Source organism: Drosophila miranda, chromosome XR, assembly GCF_003369915.1.
Source record: "Drosophila miranda strain MSH22 chromosome XR, D.miranda_PacBio2.1, whole genome shotgun sequence".
In the NCBI taxonomy this organism is placed as follows: Eukaryota; Metazoa; Arthropoda; class Insecta; order Diptera; family Drosophilidae; genus Drosophila; species Drosophila miranda.
Window position 1 is genome coordinate 43,214,444 of NC_046674.1, and position 10,794 is coordinate 43,225,237.

Here is a 10,794-nt window from a genome sequence, read left to right on the forward strand (position 1 = left end):
GCAAACGATTTGTCACCTGTTTACAAATCGGCCCATTAGCCCTGAGCTTCGTGTTTGAATTCTTCCAACTCCACCTCCGTCCGCTACACCTTCCGTAGCAAAAAAATAGTTCCTCCCAGTACGGTAAAGATTTGATATATAGATCGGATCGTTCATCACCTGGTGGCGGTGTCCTGATTGCTGTCCACTCTGACATAATATCCCAACTTTTTTCTGTGGAAGCGCACAACAATATTGAAATAATAGAAGATAAACTTTGGCTCTGCTCGATAAATCTATATATATCGTGCTCTAACATCCCACCGTCCTCTGAATTTTCAACTGACATGCTTCATGCAGCCAATTTTCAATCTGTCTCGTCCAACTTAATGAGTCCGATTGTTTTATCGCCCTAGGGGATTTTAACTTTCCAAATATTTCCTGCTCCCCAACCAAGGACTCTAACCAGATGTTCCCAATCATGCAGCACGATTTCGCTGATTCTCTGTCCGATTCATCATTGGGTCAGATAAAATTGGGATGAAGAATTATCAGAGCAGGATACTCTGGAATGGAACTCGTTTAAAGATAGTTTAACATAGTTAGAGAGCATTCGGATACCAAGATGGCTAAATTCACAGCACAATAAGTCGATGCAAATGCATGGGTTGGCCGATGCATCGGAAACGGCTAGTGCTGCCGTAGTTTATGCCAAGGTATACAGTTGTACAATTAAAATAGCCAGCAAAGGCAAAGTTAATCTGAAGAAGAATCGGAAAACCATTCCAAAATTAGAACTTTGTGCAGCACATCTTCTGGCAAAATTTATTGTTCGTGCCAGCCGCTGAAGAATAACCGTAACTTTAACATTATTATTGTATGAGCAGAGAGAGCCGCCTATGTTGTAAAACGTTGACGTTCTGCAGAGCTGCTGCGCTCTCCCGCTAAAGGGGCTCTCTGCCGCCGCCACTTCGGCAACTACTTTGATCTGCTGCCGCCACTTCGGCAATCACTTTGATCTAACGCCGTCGTCTATAGTTTAGTTCTATGCTAACCCCTCTGCGCATTGGTTGCATATCGATCTCGCATAAAGTTTATCTGGCAATAGCAAGCAATCGGCTTCCGCTAAGCCACCAAGATTAAATACGAATTATAAAGTTTAACCCAAAATCTCTTTTCATTTTGAAACACATAGGTGCCAAAAAAGCTTGGCATCTCAAACATTAGTGACCCCGACGTGATATAAAACCATTGCTTAATCGCGTTCCGTTAAAACACTTATTATTTATACAATATTTTGTTGTTGGGTAGTTTCACTACCAACAAATACATTTGGGTGCACGTTGAAAAACAGTTTAAAGTGCAAATTGAGTGAGAGTGCGGCTGGAATATTTATAGACAAATTCCGGTACTTTAAGTGTCGAATCTCTCATTCTCTGCGCAGCTGCATCCGCGGTTCTTGACTTTTCGTGTCTTGCATTCTCGCTCTCGCGTCTATACATCGTCGCTTAAGCGGTATTTCATTTTCCGTTGTTGTGTCGAATTGCACAACGGTTAACATGGACAACGATCCGAATACAGGCGCGGGCGGAAATATTGTGGTGGCTGATTCCAGACTGAATCTGTATAAGCGTAAAAGTCAGTCATTATATGATCGATTGCACAGGCTTGGCGAATCCTTCGCGGGGAATAAAATCGATAAGCTGACCGCCGCGGAAGTCGAGGTGCGCCTTGATATGTTGGCAGAAATTCGAGAGGAATTTAATAAGGCCCATAATGAATTGGAGGCTCTCGATCAAAACGAGATTGGGAGTGAGCTGCGCGAAAACTTCGATACTCTTTTCATATCGTTGAAAGCTGAGTTGCTGGCTGCTGTTGAAGTAAGTCACACGCCGCTGCCCATTCTACGACTCTGCCAAACCATTCCGGACATAGCACCATCATCATGGCTCACAAGCAGCGACTTCCTGAGCTGAAGGTGCCTTAGTTTTCTGGTGGATACGTCGAGTTCTCGGATTTTATGGCAATGTTCAAATCGGTGATTGAAGCGGATGCGGATCTCAGTGACATCGAGAAATTCCAGCACCTTCGCTCTTGCCTCGCTGATGCGGCTCTGGATATACTTAATAAAAGCTTTAATAACAAAAGACTTGTTTTCCAGGCACACATCAAGAAGATTCTTGGGCTAAAGAGGGTAGACTCGCCTTCTGCTAAAAGGCTTCGGGAGTTTTCGGATGCAGTCAATTTACACATGCGAGCGTTGCAGACATTGGGAACTGCTAAGGAGATTTCAGGATTCATGGTCATCAACATGCTGCTGCAGAAGTTGGATTCGAAGACGCAAACCAAATGGGAGGAGCACACATCGTCGGATGCTATACCTACCGCAGAGGAATTCTTCGAATTCTTGCAGCAACGCTGCCAGAAAATGGAGCGGTTGGAATATGCTACAGCGACACACGCTAGTAGCGATCAGATGGGAAAAAACCATTCCTATACGCAGGTTAATAAAACGTTTGTAGCTTCCAACTCTTCCGCCGACCCGTCTGTATGCGTCTTTTGCCACTCAGCGGGCCATGGAATATACTCGTGCAAGATATTCGGAAATCTCTCACCGTTGCTGCGCCACAAAGAAGTGAAGAAGCTGTGATGATGACAGGCCCTGTTATTCAGCCTGCATTGTTTAACATATTGATTCGCTTTCGAACATATCCAGTCGCTCTCACTGGGGACAATTGTAAAATGTACCGCTGCGTACGAGTGTCTCCACCCGACAATTTGTATCAGTGCATCCTATGGCGAGATTCCATCGAGTCCGAGGTTCAAGTCTACACATTAGACACCGTCACATACGGGACGAGGGCTGCATCATTTTTAGCGGTCCGCGCAATGCACCAGCTGGCCATCGACGAGGGTGAGTCCTACCCTCTTGGCTCAGCTGCTCTGCGGCAGGAGTTTTACGTGGATGACCTTATTTCGGGCGGTAATTCGGTCGCACAGGTCATGGACAAGATGCACCAAACATCAGCTTTACTGTCCCGTGGTAATTTTAGACTTAGGAAATGGTGCTCCAGTCACCAGGAAGTACTTTAGGGAACCCCTGAAGATGACATAGAGAAGTTCCTAAAGTTTAATGATGGAAGCGACATTGCCAAAACTCTCGGCTTAGCGTGGGACCCTGCTTCGGATCAGCTGTTTTTTGCCTTGTCCGCACTGGACACAAACTCAAAGCCATCAAAGCGGTCGGTTTTATCTACGATTGCGCGGTTCTACGACCCTCTTGGATTGATAAATCCAGTCATTGTCAGGTGCAAAATCTTACTTCAGCAGCTTTGGAGAGAAAATTTGGATTGGGATGAAAGCCTACCCTCAGCGTTGCATTCAACTTGGATGGACTTGAGAAATAGTTTGGCAAGCATTTCTCGGATCTCATTTCCTCGCTTGGTTCTTCGTTCTAGTGTGGCTACAGAAGTTCACGGATTCTGTGATGCCAGCTTAGAAGCATATGGCGCTTGCGTGTATGTCGTGTCCAGGGAAGCCCAGTCTTTGAGCCACGTTTTGTGCTCAAAGTCGCGAGTGGCGCCGCTAAAGACTATATCGATTCCTAAGCTGGAATTAAGTGGAGCCCATTTGCTTGCGAAAATCATGCAGAATGTAAAGGACATGGGAATCTTTACAGGTCGGTTCTATTGCTGGTCGGATTCGTCAACAGCATTATCTTGGATTAGGGACGAGCCAGCTAAATTTCAAGTTTTCGTGGCAAATCGAGTGGCATCAATTCAGGAGTTGACGGCAGCCATGGAATGGCGCTATGTTCCCACATCGTTAAATCCTGCTGATATTCTCTCGAGAGGCTCGCTTCCCAACCATCTTATCCAGTCAGAGCTATGGTTTCACGGCCCATCCTTTTTGCTAGGCTCCAAGGATAAGTCGCCTGTATCTCCATCTAACAACATAGCAACTTTGGAGCTTCGCAAGAGAGGATTGCTAATCACGTCTCCACATGCCGATCTCACGTCCGGATGCAAATTTGCGAATTCATTCTTTGGCATGCAGCGCACATTCGCCTACATGCATAAATTTATACATCGTCTTAGGCATCCAGGACTCACCGTTTCTGATATTCGGCAAGGAACGCATCTTCTAATTCGACACATTCAGCTGTCAAATTTGTGGATGGACATAAAGGAGATTCGGCGCAATGAAATCCTGTTCTATTAGTTCGCTCAACCCGTTCATCGATCATTCTGGACTACTAAGAGTTGGAGGTCGTCTTGGCAACTCATCGCTAGGATTTGACGCTCAGCACCCGCTCATTCTGCCAAAGGGACATTCCATTACCTTTGCGTTGATAAGATATTATCATGAAAGAAACCTCCATGCCGGACCTCGCGCCTTGCTATCCAAAATTCGGCTGGAATATTGGCCCATTGGAGGTGTTAAGGCAGTGTCAAGGATCGTCAGCAGATGTGTGAGATGCTTTAGGACTAGGCCGCGCATGGTCGAACACATCATGGGAGACCTACCTAAGGAACGTTTAGAAGGATCTCGAGCTTTTGAAGTCACTGGAGTAGATTACTGTGGACCTTTTTTCTACCGATCAGAAATCCGCACGAGGCCTCCGATCAAGTGCTACATTAGCGTATTCATCTGTTTCACTTCTAAGGCTATACACATGGAGCTCGTAAAGGATTTGACCACCGCATCGTTTCTAGGCGCACTAAAGCGTTTTACTTCCACTCGAGGAAGGCCAAGTCAAATTTGGTCGGACAATGCGACAAACTTCGTTGGGACCAAGAACGAGCTTCTGGAGCTAAAGAAGCTTTGTCTGAACGAACCGCATATGAAGGAGGTCCACGAATCCTGCTTGGCTGACTCGATCGACTGGCGTTTCATCCCACCTCGCTCTCCGCATTTTGGCGGGTTGTGGGAAGCGGCCGTGAAGACCGCAAAATATCACCTGTACCGCTCAGTTGGACCATCTGTGCTTAGCTTCGACGAGCTGCGCACTCTGATCTGTCAGATCACTGCAATTGTTAGCTCTCGCCCTTTGCTCTCGCTTTCAGAAAATCCTGATGATTTAGACGTTTTGACTCCTGCTCATCTGCTTTTAGGCGGCCCCCATGAGCAAATCCTCGAGCCTGACCTAACGAAGCTGAACTACAATCGTCTGGATGGCTGGCAGCGGGTCACCCAACTACAGCAAATATTTTGGAGCCGTTGTCGCGAAGAGTATCTCACTCTTTTGCAAGAGCGCGCGAAGTGGCGTACCCCCGCGCAAAGCATCTGCAAGAACGACCTCGTTCTGGTGAAGGACGAAAATGCGTTGGCCACTGGCTAGAGTGGTCGATGTCGTTTTGAACAAGGACGGAGTGTGTCGCGTCGCTGACCTGAAGACATCCTCAGGAAACATCAGGAGGGCCGTCACTCGGCTATGTTTGCTGCCCCTTTAGAAATCTGTTGAGAGACTAGCTCCCAACGGGGGGAGTATGTTCGGGCCAGCCGCTGAAGAATAACCGTAACTTTAACATTATTATTGTATGAGCAGAGAGAGCCGCCTATGTTGTAAAACGTTGACGTTCTGCAGAGCTGCTGCGCTCTCCCGCTAAAGGGGCTCTCTGCCGCCGCCACTTCGGCAACTACTTTGATCTGCTGCCGCCACTTCGGCAATCACTTTGATCTAACGCCGTCGTCTATAGTTTAGTTCTATGCTAACCCCTCTGCGCATTGGTTGCATATCGATCTCGCATAAAGTTTATCTGGCAATAGCAAGCAATCGGCTTCCGCTAAGCCACCAAGATTAAATACGAATTATAAGGTTTAACCCAAAATCTCTTTTCATTTTGAAACACATAGGTGCCAAAAAAGCTTGGCATCTCAAACATTTATTAAACGGGTGAAAATAGCGTTTGGAAGTAATGTAGAGTGTTCTGCCTGGAGTGATTCTACGATTACTCTAATTAAATTAAAGAAATTAAATGGGGACATGCTAGAACTGAAGACAATCCAGCAGATGTAACATCAAGGGGCATTAGTGAAGATAAGCTAAAAGATTTTAAGATTTGGTGGGAAGGGCCTCAATGGTTGGCGAAATCTAAGGAACAGTGGCCAAAAGAGGAAATTGAAGAAAAATTATTTGTTGGCACAACAATTGTAATAGCAAAAAATTACATTTTTTATGAATTATTACAAAAGTATTCGTGTATGCATAAACTAGAAAGAGTCATTACATTGTATGTAATCAAAACCAAAAAGAAAGAATTTCCTCCATATTTGACTGTGAAGGAGATTAAGAGTGTCAAAGTATTAATAGTAAAACAACAACAAGCTATCCAATTCAGTTCTGAAATAGTTAGCCTAATTAATAAAAAGTAAATAGAAACAAAAAATAAAATTAAGTTTAAATCCATTTTTAGATAAAGATGGATTGTTACGAGTTGGAGGTAGATTGAAAAATTCCAACGCGGAATTTGAAGTTAAACATCCCTTGATAGATAAATGTCAATTGACGTCCTTACTTATCAAGAATGCACATAAAGAAGCACTGCACGGTAGTCTTTGAGATTTGTAGATGCCCCAGATTTTCGTCCTTTGCGGGGACGGAAGGGAGTGTAGCGAAATTTTGAAAGAAACTTGTCAAGGTCCGATATCACAGGAGTGTGGATACCGAATTTGGTTGCTCTAGCTTTTATAGTCTCTGAGATCTTGGAACTCACATTTTGCAATAGGCAAAGCCGACCGGAGACAGACAGAGACATATTACAAAATGATAGCGAGGATGGGTGTGCGGACGTTCTACGCTTACTGTTTACGAGCAGTAAAACTGTTTAGGGTCCTGAGAAAAACGTATCCTGCATCGAGATGGGTAGGTCTTATAGCATTGTGCATTAAGAACTGAAAAGTTTGACCGAGCTGTTACATAGCGAGAGTGAGAAGTAGAAGAACCAACTTCTAGAAATTTTTTATAAAGTCCTGAATTTAAGTTTTTTAGGCTGGATAACTCTTTGGTAAACCAAGGGGGTTTTCCAGATCTAATCGGACAAGAAAGCGGGACACAAGAATCAAAAAATGTGCCAAGAGCATTGTAAAAAATGTTTGTGCCTGCTATGACTTCAGTGCACAAGTACAAAGCGGACCAATCAAAATCCCTAATGAGATTATTAAGCTTCGTAAACTCGGCTTTACGAAAACAACGGACACGTTCAGGTAACGATCCAATACAGTTGGTCCTATATCTAGCGACACTTCGAAAGTAGGATGGTAAGCGTCTTCAGGTATAGTGAGCGGAAGGGCTCGGGTTAACAACATTAAGTTCGGATCAACATTAAGCACAGATCAAGCAATCGACCCAAGGAATTTTTCACATGGTTGACTTGAGACTGGGACAGGTCAAGCAAGCCGTCAACAAAGTCATGTCGTGACATGGGCACTAGGTTACTAGACTCATTTACCGAAGACCAAACAGTTCCTGGCAAGTTGAAATCACCAAGAACTATCATATGATCTATATCTGATAGCGAGGAAGAAACAGCAGTTAAAGCGGACAAATGCTGCTCATAAATAGAGATATCCGAAGAATGTGGAATATACGAGCAAGTAATGAATATAGCGAAAGTGGGAAGAATCAGTTTTACACACAGGAATTCCAGTTCCTGTTGAACCTGGACTGCGAAGTGTTCCGACGTGAAGATAAAGTCCATTGCAATCAGAACCCCACCTGCACGTCGAGACGAACGGTCCTTTCTAAAAGTTGTGTACCGACCTGCCAAAACCTCGGAACTAAGAATGTCCGGCTTTAACCAGGTTTCAGTAAACACAATAACGTGGGAAGCAAATGCAACACTATCCCGGAAAAGTATGCTGAGCTTACTACGCAAGCCTCTAACATTCTAATACGTTACTAAAAGAGAAGTTAGTTTTTTGGAAGGGTGGAAAAGGACGGGAAGATGAGGATGGCACTTTGGGATGATTTGTAAGAGTTATTGGCGGCCTATTCTTCTTCTTTGCCTTAAACTCCTTCACCACCAAATGCTCCGTCCAAAATTTTGCAGAGCAAATGGTGTCAAACTGAGTTGGGGAGACGCTTATCTTAAAAGAGGCTATCTCCCTGGCATAAGAAAAGTTAAGCTTCTCCACCTTTAAACCCACGGCTTTTATTCTGCTTTGAATAAAAGCAATTACATCATTTGATGTGAGGTCAGGGGCCAGCCGTGAGAAAAAAACTTGTCGTTTTGGTGAGACTCCTACCAGTGGCTTGGGCACCACAGGCCTGGTAACCGTGATGGCAATATCCGGAGGTCCGGAACTTCTAAACACTGGTGGGATCGGTATGGACGGGACAGCTAACGAGCTTGCGGACACCACGGACATGGACGCTACAGACGTACTTGGCTGCACGTTCTCCGAGGCGATGAATTCGGCTACCGAATCTGCATCGCCAGCAGCCGTCGTTGCCCTTGGGGTGGCAAGCGAAATCAGCTGCGGCACATTTGGAGTGGTCGGAGTCAGTTTTTCGGCGGCGCACGGCTGAGTGACGGTTGGCACTTTTAGATCACGCGGAGTGACCCTTTTACGCCTCGGAGACTCATTCAGCAGCTGCAGACTGCCAAATTGAGACTCCATGGCTAGGAGCCGATCGTACTGCTTTTAAAAGCAAAAGCCCTTCCGCGTCTAACTCATAAATATGACCATGTCAGTTTCAAACGCACGGCATGCCTCACAACTGTAGTGCAAGCCATTACGTTTTGATATGGCATCGCCCACGAGTCCCGTAAACCCAGCGCATTTTGCGTGCACTACGCTGTCGCAGAGCCAGCAGGGGATACTCGCCTGATCATGGGTGATCTCTTTCCGACAGGATTTTTTGGCACATACCACAGAAAACTTCATAATACAAAATTTGAACAAAATTAAAATCAAATAATATTTCAAAACAAATGGCTATCAAACCAGTGTGCCAGAGAAACGCTAATAGGAGGAGAGGAGAACAGTTGCAGCAGCAGCTAATGAGAGAGAGAGAGAGAGCTACTGAATAGAAAGTTACGAGAGCGAGAGAGAAAGAACAGTTATTCAAGTTTAGGTGATAGGGAGAGAGGGATAATACAACAAAAAACAACAAGACGAGAGCGGACTGTAATGCAATGCGTACTTACTGCAACAAGACAACACGACAAGCCGACGCCGAAAAATAAAAAGTTAAATGCTTCAACACAAAACAAAAGGCAAAAGGTTTCCAGATTGTAGGCTGGTTAGAAAGTTAATCATAGTTTATTTACGAAAACACCGGCTGTTTATTCAAAACAAAAGGAAAAAAATGCGGAGCGCAAAACAAAAACGCGTCTGATCACTACGAAAGGGAATGAACTTAATGCCTCGAAATGCAAAGTTCTCTTGTTCTCTTGAGAGAATTACCCTGGTGGATGATCTGGGTGTTATGTTAGACCCCAAGTTAAAGTTTTCCGAACACATTTCTACCATGGTAAATACGGCCATTTTCGTCCTTTGTGGGGGCGGAAGTGGGCGGGGCGAAGTTTTGAAATATTTTTGTTGCAGTGACATATCACAGAAGTCTGGATACAAAACATCGTTGCTCTAGCTCTTATAGTCTTTGAGCACTAGGCGCTGAAGGGGACGGACGGACGGACGGACGGACGGACAGACGGACAGACAGACAGGGCTCAATCGACTCGGCTATTGATGCTGATCAAGAATATATATACTTTATGGGGTCGGAAACGATTCCTTCTGGACGTTACACACATCCACTTTTACCACAAATCTAATATACCCCAATACTCATTTTGAGTATCGGGTATAAAAATGAGTAATATGTGTTGCGTTCAAGATGGTTAGGTGTATGTATACATGTATTAATATATATGCTCAACTCTAACTACAGCATGCAAGTCTAGCTCTACTATGTCATACGTATGTGCTAAGAATTGAAAGCGAGGTGCAATTGTTTTAGCACAGGACAATAATTGGGATTTTTTAAATCTTTGCGTCTTTAAATTTTTGCAAAAATAACAAATAACACAAACAACTTATTAAATTGGAATTCAAGGTGTTCAACTCTCCTCTTCTGTCGCTGGATGATCTCACTAATTGGCTCTCCCTTGGCGGTATACGTAGCTGCAGACAGGGTATTGCACGACCAACGCGGTGATTTGCAGTCTGTTTTCAGTGTTCTTTTGTACACACGACGCGGTCAATTTGGCAATTTATGTTGCACATATGTATGTTAGATTTTGATATATTTGTTTATATATTTCTCAATCGTATCTCTTTTTTTTTACTTCCAACAAAGTATTCTGAAAATTTCTTCTAATCCTAGCTTACGTTAGGTGGGAAAGCGGGGCTAATTTGCCAAGAGCGAGCTTTTATTGCGCTCCCGCTTTGCCCTAGACTTACACTAGACTTCATAAGATTCGATAAAGTAATAACAATAATAATAACAAAAACTAAATAAAATTCGGCGCCAAATGTCGTTACGTTACCGGACCGGTCGCGTGCATGCAAGAAATATATATATTAGACTAATATTCGAGGAAAATTATACCTGAACTAAAAAAACAGCTAATATGCATTCAAAATACAACAAAATACTAATTACAAGAAAGATCTAATAGAAATCGTAAAGTTTATGCGACTCAACAAGTCAGGGCTATCTACGTCACCCTTGATCAAATTGTGCATTAACATCATACCAAGCATTTTTCTACGATTTACTAAGAGTGAAAGGTATATTGAAAGCAATCTATTAGGCTAAGATGGTAATCTCACACCGGGGACCGAAATCGTTATAAGTTATGTTAT